Here is a 14,467-nt window from a genome sequence, read left to right as displayed (position 1 = left end):
ATATATATATATATATATATATATATATATATATATATATCAGATAGGAAGTGCCATGAGCTAATGCTGACTTGAATGATGTTAATACAGCTTCCTCCCTCAGTTGGCACTATTATGTTTCCATGGACGGGGAAAGACTGTGGGTGGTTGAGAAGAAGTTCATTTGTTTCATCAACTAGAAGAGCTAGATGAATGCAGACTGAATTTTAGCAACTAAAATTTTAAGGAAGCATATATCAGAAGTTGAAGTCCTAAAATTGAATATATTAATCTGTGCCTCCACATCCCATGCAAAATCTTTGTGTGCCCCACTTTGAGCATCACGGGCCTTGCCCAGGTATTAGATTCAACTAATGGTTCTCTATATATCTGTTTTCTGTATAGGATGTTACTTAAGAGTTGCTCTCACTTATAACCTGGCCAAGGGCCACTTAAAAGTGTGACCCCAGACCAGGAAGAAAATAACAAAAATAATGAACAACCATATACCATAGACATTTTGTGGGGGTGGAGTGGGGAATGGGATCAAAAATGGGGAGGGGGAAATGCATGGGATTATGGTGATGGCACATGGGTGACTTGGTGATGGGAAACCTGTGGGGATTACAATTGAGATGGAAAAAAAATGTACAAAATAATGTAAAAATAAACTTTTGTAATAAAAAAAAATTTTCATATCACAAAAAAAAAGTGTGCCCCCAGAAATGAGAGTGAGTGGCTGTGACTTTCAGACTTGGCCTATTCTCAGTCTTCATAGACCTGCTCTAGTTATCTCTGGTGTGATACAGGAAAGGGTGGGGTATTTTAAACTCCTTTAGTCATAGTCACCCCCTGATTAGCACATGAAGTAAAAAATTGCCCATTGTGAAGTGCTAGATTAACACTTCCTGTGCAACACAATTACCCAGCGCTACACGGGAGTCTTCTGACGTCTCAGCCCCATCTTGTTCACTATTCTGTGGACTTCATTTAGACCCACAGGAAACATATTTTTTTAATGATAGAATACATAGTTTAATTATAACCTTTATTATAATTTTCAGACAATCAAGAGTTTTGTTAATGAATATGAAAAACTACTTTTTAATGCTTTCAAGGGCAAAACGGGACATTTGACATTATTTCCAGTCCTTCATTTAGCACATACTTGTTAAATGTTTGTGTGCTGGGGACTCCAAGTAAGTAATGTGGCCACAAAGATGAAAAAAGAGTCATAAACTATAGTAAGATGGAGAATACATTAGCGGTTTCCTGGGATAAGAGTGAGTGGTCACATGTCACTATAAATGGCTAGTGTGTGGGAGTTCCTGGGTAGTAACAGAAGAGTTCTGAGGTTAAAGGTAGCGTAAAACAGGCTGGCCAAATAGTACACATGTAAGTTATGCTTGTATAAACAATATTAGCAAGAGAAATCTCTTGTCTTTGGATGGTTCACTCTGAAAAATCTTAAGGATTTTTACTGCTATCCTAGATCTGAATCTGCCTTTCTAAGATGGAGCTGAGGTCCCTGGTCACAAACCAAAGGAGTCTAAGGAATTGAAGGGAGGAAGAAAAGACAGGAGAACAGAGGAAGGGTAACTCCTGCATGCCCAATCGGAGAGGGCTCTACTTGGACTAATACAATAGGAAAATCAATGATTTATATTAGGACTGACAATTTATGGGCCACAAAGCAAATGTGATCCACCACATTTTTTAAAAATAATATAATAATTTATTTTTACATCATTTTGTGCATTTTTCCATCTCAGTCGGAATCCCCATGGGCTTCCCATCACCAAATCACCCATGTGCCATCACCATAGTCCAGTGCACTTACCTCCCCCCACCGTTTTTTATCCCATTCTCCACTCTGGCATATAGTTGTTCATTATTATTATTATTTTCTCCCCTGGTCCTTTATACTCCTGCTATGAGTGAAACCATCCGGTATTTTTTTCTTTTCTTTCTGGCTTATTTCACATGATCTTTTCCAGCTCCACCCATGTTGCCACAAAAGGCATGTGTTTATTTTTTTTTTTTTTTTGATTGCTGAGTAATATCCCACTGCATATATATACCACATCTTTTTAATCCAGTCATCCACTTTAGGGCATTTGGGTTTGTTTCCATGTCTTTCCTACTGTAAGTAAAGCAGCAATAAACATGGGGGTGCAGGTGTCTTTTTGAATCAGTGTTTTTGTGTCTTTTGCATAGATACCTAGGAGTGGGATTGCTGTGACCCACCGCTTTTATAAATAATTTTATTGGAACATATCATGTCCATTCAGTTATTTCTTGCCAATGACGTTGACACTGAAACAGCAGAGTGAAGCAGTTGTGAGACGACTGGTATACAAAACCTAAAGTATTTATTGTCTAGTCCCTCTTGAAAAAAGCTTGTTGACACTTGTTTTGTATAAATCTTATATTCTGTGGCTTTCTTTCTGTTATTGTATTATGTACCCTCTCAGATATCACAACATAAAGTGGAGTCATGTTGAGTTTATCCATCCAACAGCATTCTCTGCAGCTGCTAGCAAAGTTTTATACAAATTCTTTGTCAAAATGAAAGTTGTACCTAAAGAAATACACAGGTTTAATGCAGTCACTATCAAAATTCCTTTGACATATCTCAAATAAATACAGCAAGTATTACTAAAATTTATTTGGAGCCACAAAAGATCCCACATAGCCAAAGCAATTCTAAGAAAAAAATATGAATAGAGGTATGATACTTCTCAACTTAAAATTGTAGTACAACACTAAAGTTACTAAAGTAGTATGGCATTAGAATAACATGTATACACTTTTCAATATAAATAAAAACACACTGTATGCTCATAAAATATATCTTTTATACTTTTAGAATAGTGGTCACTAGTATTAATATGGGTGAGACACTAAGAACTGATCACATTCTGATTTTTACAGTTTTGCATCCTTTTGATTTTGTGCAAAGTAGATTATTTGGTAATATGAGGGGGGTAAACTTCAATTAGCAAACAAATAAGAACATCAAATATTGTCAGCCAATTCCAGGGGGACAAAGAGTGTAGTTCCAATTTATGTGTGGGCAAGGAAACAGGGAACATGGAAGTTAATGCTAAGTTTAGATCATGTTTTTGTTGAAAGGAAAGTATTCAGAAGCTACAGTAACATGTTACAATGGTGTTAAAGGGAACAGTGAAGTGAGGAGAGGGCAATGATCATTCGTGACTGGGTAAATAAAATTAATTTTAAAACATAAAAAAGGAGATTTCAGGCCTCCTTGGTGGCTCAGGGGTTAAAGTTTCAGCGCTATCAGCTATCACCAGCCACTGCAGCATGAGTTCAATCCCCTGCCAGGGAACTGACCCACATGGCACAGCAGACCTTTCCTGCCTCACCCTCTGCTCCCCTCAGTGGTGTGTTTCAGTAGATCTGCCTGTTTTTCTTCCCACTCTGTCTCTGGTGATTCCTCTTAACCCTCACACCCCTGCCTTTTCCCCCAGTTTTTCTATGCATAAAATAAAAATAAATCTTTTAAAAATGTATGAGATTTCAAAATATTTTCAAATGTTAGGTAATTGTATAGTACTGAGTGTGAGCATATGAATATAAACAGATATTTGATTATTATATTCTGATATAAAAAGATGGTAGCTCATCACTTTTGTGTTTTATTATAATGAACTGGTTGACTTCTAAGACAGCACATATAATGTTTAATATAGGTGATGATTTATTATCCTCTTAAACAAATTATTCCTGTCAATACCTTCTGAACATAGTTTGTTATAAAACCCTCACCAGGTTATGGCTAAAGTCAATAGAATGATTTCTGAAACCACTGACTTTGATGTGTTGCATTCATTTTCATTGCCAATCTTAGCAAACATTTTTTTCTATAAGTAAAAATTTTCTTCACCTTTATTGACCTGTGAAGTTGGACTAAGTTAAAAATTAATTGCTAAATAGTTACAAAAGCCAATATTTTCAGTTGGTTACATTCATTGCCAACGTCATCAATAGGAAACTTGCCATTCAACAGCTTATAGCAGGTTATAATTGTGCAAAAGGTTTCATGGCAATTAAGAAAATTAAGAGAATGAGGTACTGAATTAATCATTAATATGTAAAAATAGATAATTCTTTAAGGGGAAAAAATTTTGTTATTTAAATCCAGGTAAATTTTTAAAATTTATTATATAAGCAAGTTGTGATCATTAGAAATATATTCAGTTAAATATAGACATATCAGCAATTTAGAATCTAATAATTTAAAGAAACATTGGCTGAAATATAATACTGCATCATATATGAAGAACATAGTGAAAGAGAAAGAAAATCAATTGTCCAAGAAATCAGCATATCTTCTCTAGTAATATAACCTTAGGCAAAACAATTTTCTGAAATTAAGTTTCCTTATCTGAAAACAGAATGACATATATTTTTCATTCTTCCTCAAATGTGTGAGGCAAGATAACTACATATATAGAAATGATACACAAATGTCAAGCTTTCTGTCAGGGTGTTTCTTGACTACATACTTGTGCTGAGTGATATTGAAAACAATCACTGGATAGAGCATTCCATACTATTCTTTTCTAAAAGAGCCACAGAATATTAGAATTAGAGGTCATCTTTGCTATCATAATAGTTCTTTCTCTTAGTTGTTTGAAAATACCCTCCGTCCTTTGCTTCTAAGATACTACTTGTCCTGATTTTCCTACTTGCATTCCTTCTTAGACTGTGTTATCTACACAACTCCAAGTCAGTCTTTTTAATACTAGACTTTTTACACCCTCATTCCTGGCTCCCCTTCTTTCTTACATTATACCTTATTCTCTAAGCCCTCTCACTTACTTCCATAGTTTCTAGCTCTATCTGCTTGCAAATATCCTCTAAGATGATTATCCCAGTTAACTTCTCCCCAGCCCCAGCCCAACTAATTTCCCACTTAGTCCTCCACTGAGCATTTCAAATACAATTCAAATAAAACCATTCTACAATTGACCTCATATTCTCCTGGCTCCCAAACTTATCCCTCTTCCATGTGCTTATCTTCTTGAATTATAAATTCATATAAAGAGTTTCACAACTCAGAACTTTGGGTGTTATTCTTGTGATTTCTGTTAACTTCCTTGCTTAAAAAATGCAATTTAGTCCTATATTTTGCCTTAAAAATTGATTGAATATATCTACTTCTCTCTCTAACTCTCCAAATCTGGATTACTTTTTTTCTTTCATCTGAACTATTATAAAGCCATTTAGGTCTTCTTCTTCTCTACCCTTTTTAGCTCAATGTGTCTTCCCATTGCAACTCACAGGTATATAATGAATGTCCCAACCATATGAAGTTGCAGACACTTGGCCAGAAGGCTATGTATCTGAGGTTTCTTCACAGTACTGGAAGTCATGGAAGTTATTTTCTTAATGCTTACTTCCACACAGAAGGAGAACTCTTGAGAGCAGCCCACCTGCACCTAGGGTATTTTTAAGTATAAAAACCTATCTCCCCAGTTTTCGCCAAGTAGTTGTAGTTCATCCCAGTAGGATGGAGATAAACAAGCTTACCCTCTCTTTCTAATCATGCTCTTCGAGATATTTTAAAATATTTAGTGTGAATTATGTTTTAGATTAAATATCACCATTGTTTTTAATCACTTGTTTCTGACATGATTCCTAGACCCACCATTCCTCTGATTAGTTTTATATCTATGGTGGTTAAGAGAATGAACTCTGGACTTAGAATTCCCACTGGAATCTTGTTGCTGTCAGTCATTAACATCTTAGCAAATTGCACAACTGCCCTGTTTCCATTTTCTCACTTTTAGAATGGAAATAATAGTATTTACCACATAGGACTAATAGGAGGAATAAATGAATTAATATATGCAAAACTCTCAAAATGTTAAATGCTATGTATATGCACTCTTCATGTACTTCGCAATGAATACTATATGGTGTCATTTATGATTATTGTTATACAAGTTAATTAGTCTGGGTATTAATTGATAGATGTTGTGGAATAAGGAATAAGCATAAGAATTACCTAAATGTGGGAAGAAATAGAAGTCTGAAAGGAACAGTTGGGAAACTAAAGCAGTTACCAAGTCAATCAAGAGACCAAGATGACCTGATTGTCAAAAGGTATTATCACCAAGAAGGAGCTGGTAGAAATACTTATGAGATAGAAGGTCACCATTTTAAACTCTGGTAATAGGGTGGAGGTAATTTTTGGCCAGCACAGTTGGTAGTTAGAAAGAAAAGGTGGATATAAAGCAGATGACAGATATTCTGTCATCTCTAAGTCTTCCATGGCACCTAACAACTTTGAGAGAACAATGATTTCTACTTGACTATAAGAACCAAATCTCAAAAGAAGCCTTTTTTATTGGTCCGTTGTAACTCAGAACAATATAGCAAACAGAATTCAGGAAAATTAGTTCTATCATAATCACATTGACTATAAATGATACAACACAGTATGTAGAATTGCTTTAGCTGTATAAGCTCCCTCTTAGATATGCCACCAGTAGACTAAAGCAGGACCAACAGCATAGTGGGATTTCTGTAGTTCACACTCTGCAAGTGGGACTTGTAGAACTGCAATTCTTACCACATGATATTTTTGGTCAGTCAAGATGCAGTGGTTTCATACTAAACTTTGTGACAGTGATAATTCCATAGTACTCTTCATGTGAATTGCTGTTAATGTGAAATTCTAAGACCTTAAATATGTGTACTTGATTTTTCTCATCATTTACTCTTCATTCAAATAGCATAAAAATTAGGAGTTATGGTACTAACTGTCCCAGTCAAAGCTGTTTGGTATCTTGACTATGAGATGTAAATATTAGCACGTCCTCCTATTTTTGTTCCTATTCAATCTATAAATATGTATTTCATATAAATTGGGAGTAGGGGTGGAAGAGTAGTGAAAGAGAGAATGGCCATGAATAAAAAGTATCTCAATAACATTTCTCAAAATGGTGGTTCATGAAATATTAATTCACAGTATTGTTAGGGAAAATGCTATGTGCAGTATTTCTTGTACAATAGCATTGTGTTCCAGATTTTAAATTATACTACAATGCAGTGGTAATTAAAACAGTATGGAATAAAATAGACATACCAAAGAAATTGAATTGAGACTAGAGAAAAACCATGCTCACATGGATACTTGCAACAATGGAGATAAGAGACATTGGAAAAAGGAAAGTCTCTTCAACAAATGGTTTTTGAAAAAAAACTAGACAGCCATAGAAAAGAATGAAATTAGACCACCACCTTACATTATGCACAAAATGTTAATTTTAAAAATGGATGTGAGAACTGAAACATATATGTACACACACACACACACACACACATATAAGCTGAAACAAAACACTTGTAATTTTGGTTTCAGAGATGCCTTTGGGGACTTGAGCCTAGTGACAAGTGAAACAAAAGTAAAAACAAATGGGTCTGTATCAAATTAAAAAGCTTCCACACAGTAGAAGAAACTGTCATTAAACCAAAAAAACTGATTATATTGGCAGGGGATACTTTTCCTCTGTATCAGGCTTTCTTTTGTAGAGCTCTTCACGCTACATTATCTTTCCTTGAAAAATACATCAAAATCATATAACATATCTTCAAGATGTGACTCAAGGACTGAATTTATATCAAGTTGACTATGCCAGGAAAATATTGGATATGTAGACACCTGTTTGGGAATTTTAGCGAACAGTAGCATTTTGATTACAGCAGAGAAACCTGACTTTTATAAACCCAGTGAGGGACATGGCTTTCAGTGGACAGGCATGACTTCTGGTGCAATATTGTTGACAAATGAACCAAGTCTTATTGCGCAAAGGTATTTATTACAGTATCAGAAGCTGATTCCTTACGAGCAATTGGTTAGAGCACTGAGTGACAGCAAACAAACTTAGACATAGTTTGGAGGAAAATGTCCCTTTGGTGTTTCATTGCTGTACATTGGCTAGGATACTGTGGCTTTCAGTTCTGTCATAGCAATCCTAGCAGAAATTATGGGGGATGAAAACCCACATGCATTGGAAATAATAGCACTGCAGCTGTGTCAATGTTAAAACAAGACTACAAAGGAGAAATGACTTTGAAGTCAGCACTTGCTTTAGCTATCAAAGTTCTAAATAAGAACATGAGTATTAGTATACCATCTGCTGAAAAAGTAGAAATTGCCTCACTGATAAGGGAATGGAAAGATGATCATCAGAGTTCTTAAGCTAAAGGAAGTAAAACAGTTAATTCACAAACAAGAGGAAGAAGCTAAGGCTGAGCTGGAAAAGAGAAAAAGGACAGAAAGAAAACAATAAAGACAAAATCAGGTATTTTTCTAACTTGCTTGGGTGCCAACTCAGAGTAAAAGCTGTCTTACTCTTCTACATAGAGAAAGCTTGTCTGTTTGTTTGTTTTTAACTTGTATGGTGGGAAAATTGGATATTACCAATTGAATTGGGTCCTTGTTATTTCTGTCCAATTGAATATAGTAGTTGATTACCCTTTGTGGGCATTTTTACCCACCACCCTATTTTGGGGAGGTAGGGGAATAAAACTTTGAAATAGTAAACAACATAAAATATTTTCACATTATACATCTGGCAAGGGGTTAATATACAAGATCTACAAGTAATTCCTATACTCAGCAACAAGAAAACAATTCAACCAAAAAAATGGGCTGACAATCTAAACAGACCCTCTCCATAGGAAGATATAGAGATGGCCCACAAGCACATGAAAGTTGTTCATCATCACTTATCATAAGGAAAATGCAAATCAAAACCACAATAAGATATGACTTCACACTGTGAAAATGGTTCATATTGAAAAAAAAAAAAACAGAAACAGCAAGTATTGGTGAGGATGTAGAGGAAAAAAACCTGTTCACTCTTGGTGGAATATAAACTGATCCAGTCATTACAGAGGACAGTATGGAGGTTTCTCAAAATATTAAGAATAGGGTGCAGGCAGACTTCTCCTGACCCACCCACTGCTCCCCTCAGCAGTGTACTTCTCAGTCAGCCTGTTCTGCTCCCCACTCTGTCTCTGGTGAATCCCCTCACCGGCCCTGCATCTCTGGTCTGTACCCCAGCTCTGTATGTATAAATAAATAAGTCTTTAAAAAAAGAATAGACTGATCACATGATCTGGCATTTCCACTCCCAGATTTCTGACTGGAAAAATGAAAAAATAATAATTAAGAGAATATGTGCACATATGCACTATGGTCGTTGTTGCACTATGATCATTGTTGCACTATTTAAGTAACCAAGCTATGGAAACAACATATGTGCCCAAGGACTGATGTGTACATAAGGAGGATGTATTAGATACATACTGGATACACTACTCAGCTATTTTAAAAAGAATAAAAGTTAAGATCTTGCCGTTCAAGACAACGTGGATAGAACTGGAAGGAATTGTGCTAACTGAAATGTTAGAAGGTAAAAAGATAAAGATAAATTCCAGATGATTGCATTCCTCTGTGGGATACAAGAAACAAAGCAAAGGGACAAAACTAAACCAAGCGCTAAAACACTGAAGAAACAAGGTACTAGATAAATGGTGGGAACCTAATGGGCTGTGATGGGGAGTTATTGTTGCTTTGGTAGTAAATATGAATAGGTAAGAATCTATACCCTAAATAAAATGTATAACATTACATTTATAAAATAAAAATAAATTTTAAAAATTTAAAAAATATTCTTCATGCCTCACTAAATAACTTTCAGAAACACTAGGGTCAATAACACTATATTCTGCTTTGTCTCTTAATTCTCAAACAATATTGATGTAGTACATGTCATGAAGTTTCCTGATTACCTGCTCTCTCCCATTTTGGGAAACTGACCTTCACAGTACAAGTGGAAGGGCACCATGACCCTGGAATTTCAGCAATCATGTATAACTTTTCATCTCCCTTGAAAACAAACTCATCTCTGGTCCAGTTTACCTACCAGAGATTTTTGTTTAGGTCCACTCAGTCCACCCTGACTCATAAAGAGTATATAGGAACGGGTAACATGACTGGTATTTGTTCCTTCTTCAGAAGAACTCTGAAGACTCTGAAGTGGGTCACCGTCTCCTAAGATCAGTTTTGTATACCAGTAAACTATAGGAGTGGCACTATTGGTGATATAAAAAATAAGTTTCTTAATACTGTCACTTATAAAACTGGCCACTTATGTGAATCTCTTATAAATAAGCAGGTATTATGTGGTTTGCTGTTTTTCTACACAAAAGAAAGGATGGGGTTCTCAGTATCTCCTTAAAGCCTATTTAATCTCTATTTTGACTTTTGTCTGGTAATTTACCTCTAAGGATTGTAAGGAGTGTTAAGTGAAATAACCAATATAAAGTGGTTAGCACAGTTTGTGGAATAGAATAACTATTCCATAAAGGGAAGCTATTATCATGACTGATTATTTTAATCTCCCTAATTACCTTTAAGGACCTTAAGGACAGGGACCAAGTCTTATGTTTCTTTGTATCCTCCTAGCAATTAGCATAGTTTCTGGCTCCATAGTCAGCTTAATGAATATTTATTGAAGAATATTCAATACTTTTATTTCATGGTATTGCTTATTTCACAATTTTATTTTGCCCACCTGTGCCCCTGTGTACCTTGGATCCCATTCCACTAAGAATTAAGTACATTTTGAAGTAAATATTTGTTATCCTTAAATCCAAATAGCACAGAAATACAAAATTATTAGTATAAATAATTATATACCAATAAATTTGATAGCCTTGATGAAATGGATAAATTTGTAGATCAACATAATCTGCCAAGACTAATCCAGTAAAAAAAAAAAAGCAAAAGAATCAAACAAACCAATCTCAAACATGGAAAGTGAAGGAATAATAAAAAAATCTTCAGAAAAAAAATAGCCCAGGGCCCAATAGCATTACAAATTATCAAACCTTTAGAAAAATAATGCCCACTTTGCTCAAATTGTTTTTAAAAATACAAGAAGAGGGCCCTCCCTGGTGGTGCAGCGGGTTAAAGCACAACACTTAAGAAGTTAAAGCCACTTCAGCATGAGTTCAAGCCCCACCCCAGAGATGACCCACATGGCGCAGCAGACTTCGCCTGACCTGCCCGCTGCTCCTCTCAGCAGTGTACTTTGTCAGTCAGCCTGTTCTGCTTCCCACTCTGTCTCCAGTGAATCCTTTCACCATCTCTGCATCTATGGCCTGTACCCCAGTTCTGTATGCATAAATAAATAAATCTTTAAAAAACGCCAGCATTAGCTTAGCATGGAAGTCAGATAAAGACAGCCTAACAAAAGAAAATTATAGACCAGTAGCCTTGATAAACATCAATCCAAAAAGTTTCAACCAAATAGTAATAAATGAAATTTAACAGTATATGACATGCATTATATATTCTATGATCAGTAATGTTTTAATATATGTCAATCAATGCACAATACCAACAAAAGTAAAGATAAAATTTATATGATATCTATAGATGTAGAGGAAGCACTTCATAAATTCAACACACATTTATGGTAACTCTAAGATGGGAGTGATAGAAACCATCTTTATATTATAAAGGCCATATATACCAAACCAGTAGTAAATATAATATTCAATTGTGAAAAACAAAGTTTTCTTCATAAGACCCAGTACATGGAAAGGATAATCATTGTCACCACTTTAACTTAGAGTTAGAGATGTTGGCCAGTGCTCTACACATTGGAGCCAACCCAAGATGGCTGCTGTCTGTAGCAGAGTCCTCTGCAAGAAATGGAACTGCTAGAACCTTGATCTTGGACTTGACAGCAGCCAAAATGGAGAAAATAAATTTCTACTGTTTAAGCCTCCTAAGCTTTTTCATAGTTAACTCCTCACCCCTCAATTCTTCTTGCCTTTAAAAGTAGATAACTATCTTCAGTATCTCCCTCTGCTATTTATGCTATAAAAAGTCACTACAAACGTAGTAACTTAAAACAACACAAATTTTCTTACAGTGAGAAGTGCAAAATTAGTCTTACAGGGCTAAAATCAAAGTGTGGCTGAGTTGGTTCCTGGTAGGGACTCCAGGGAGGACTCTGTTCCTTACCCCTTCCAGCTTCCAGAGTTCCTCAATGTTACTTGTCTTTGCTGGGCTAGCCCAACTCAGATCCCTCACTTCTGATATCACAATTCCTACCTTTGTAGTCAAACTCTGCCTGTCTTTTATGAGGGCACTCCTTATAAAAGGAGTGATCCTGTGATTGCCAGGATTACCTAGGATAATCTTCCCATAGCAAGGATCACACCTGTAAAATTACTTTTGCCATATAAAGTAACATTTACAGGTTCTGGGGATTCAATCTGCTGCTAATAAATACCACACAAAACTGTCACCTACTTAATTGATGTTATGCAATTTCTAAATTCTCGTTAGTGTCACAGACTTGTTCATCCATTTTTCTATGTTTTGTTGAGAAACAAACATTCTGTCCAGTTGGACAGAATTTGAAACAAGTGGCATAGACAGTTTATGGAACAAATGATACTTTTCTGGGAGTAATCTAATTTCCTCATGTACTGTAGTTTAATTTGTCAACAGCAAGGTAGCTAAAGCTGTCTTCTCATGAAATGCAATCAGTTATCCTCATTTGTGGGTGAAATAAATTTTTGTTAACAAAAGGTACAATTTATTTTAATAAATTGTATAATTTTATATATTAACATAGTGTATAAAATGTACCTTAAGATACACAGTATGTTGTATATACTATAATCATTAAAATATCTTGGGTGTTCACTGACTTGAGGAAACAAGTAGTCTGAGAAAGTGGCACAAATTGAAAATGATGTGGTGATCATCTTCTAGCTGTAGCAGCTGTGTCTCTCAGAGTGGTATGACCTTGGGTGTTTTCAAAACTCCACTGTGGGTCATGAGAGGCCACATTTATAGCATGGCCAATAGTTTTTCAAAAGAATATGTAAAACAAAGAAACATCTTCCTTTATTTATTTTTTTAAACGGAATTTTTTTTTATTTTATAAGTTTATTTTTACATCATTTTGACATTTTTTTTTTCATTTCAGTTGTAATGCCCGCGGGTTTCCCATCACCAAGTCACCCGTGTGCCATCACCATAGTCCCGTGCACTTCCACCCCCATTTTTGATCCCATTCCCCACTCCACCCCCACAAAATGTCTCTGGTATATGGCTGTTCATTATTCTTACATCTTCCTTTATTTTTAAAGATTTTATTTTTGCATAGAACTAGGATATAGGGCAGAGGTAATGGTGGGGGTTCACCAGAGGCAGCAGAGTAGGGAGCAGAACTGGGAGATTTCTGGAATACATTGCTGAAGGGAACAGAGGGAGGGATTGGAGAGGTCTGTTGCACTGAGTGTCTCTAGTAGTGATAGCCTGAGAACCCCTAGGCCACCAAGGAGGCAACATAAAGAAAAATCTTAAGGAGAAATATCTCAAGCTCCTTCCATGGTAACCTCTAAGAAGGGAGACAGGGTTGTTTTTCTGTGGTAGTTTCTGTTCCTTTCTTCACAGTCTTTCTTCTTACAAATGAGTATAATCCTATAGCCCATGCTTAAACTTCAAAATATGTAAGTGACTTCACCAGAGACCATTATATCCTATATGAAGTCAAAAGTATAACAGAACTGTCTCCTCAAAATGGAATCATTCAGCAGACTGAAACATTGAGCACACCAGGGAAGGAATAAAATATTTTATTGAACCATTCAAAATAAAAGGTGATACCTAAAACATACCCCGCTGTTATAAAGAGTCAATGCATAAAAATTAGCATGGAAAAGTCTTATCTTACCTTTAACTACACCTAGCCTCTCAAATACAAAACTGGAAAGTGTTGGAAAACAGAACTTATCAAAGGCACAGTGTAGCAGTCTGTGCAAGTGTAGCTGACTGCCACCAGTGACCTGCATGCTCGCTAGGAGATAACTTACAGTGGAACTGAGCTCCAGAGTGCAAAGCCAATGCCCTCGGCAGGGCTAGAACGAGGCATTCTTCGGTTTATTAGCAAACGGCAAAAATCTAGTTGCGAAGCATATTAACTCACCTTTTAAAATCTTTGTGGTACATTCTGGTTGACAATTTCCAGGTCATAAACATTTAACTAGTAGGTGAGGGGGGTTAGAAACCTTGGAAGTGGCAATGGGGAGGTGAGAGTGGGTAATACCTAGATTCAGCTACTAAGATTTGTGACCTCAAGCAAAGCCAGCTTTTCTGGTAAATCTGTTAAAAGGGAATGAATGGGATCAAGTAAATCAGTCACACGACAAATTCTGAAGTATTCTTTAAATGCCGTAACATTAACATTAACCTCATTTCCCACTTGCATTCGTTGTAATTGCCTAAAATTCCGTTATCTTCAAACGAGTTTTCATAATATCATAAGACAAAATTTAAAATTTTAAAACATTGTTTATCCTCAAATCCTGCTACCAGCCATTACAGACTGTTTCTAGTGCAGTGGGAAGAGTATAGTGT

The 14,467-nt window shown here is 35.8% G+C and overlaps 1 pseudogene; it reads left to right on the top strand.

Moving 5' to 3' along the window:
- The window catches only part of LOC101629285, an 8,784-nt pseudogene extending 478 nt beyond the window's left edge, over positions 1-8,306 (top strand).
- The last annotated feature ends 6,161 nt before the right edge of the window (positions 8,307-14,467 follow it).

The sequence above is a fragment of the Condylura cristata genome, unplaced genomic scaffold (genome assembly GCF_000260355.1).
Source record: "Condylura cristata isolate star-nosed mole 26May11 unplaced genomic scaffold, ConCri1.0 scaffold00006, whole genome shotgun sequence".
Taxonomy (NCBI): domain Eukaryota; kingdom Metazoa; phylum Chordata; class Mammalia; order Eulipotyphla; family Talpidae; genus Condylura; species Condylura cristata.
Note: the sequence above shows the minus strand (reverse complement) of the source record. Positions and strands in the feature narration are given on the sequence as shown.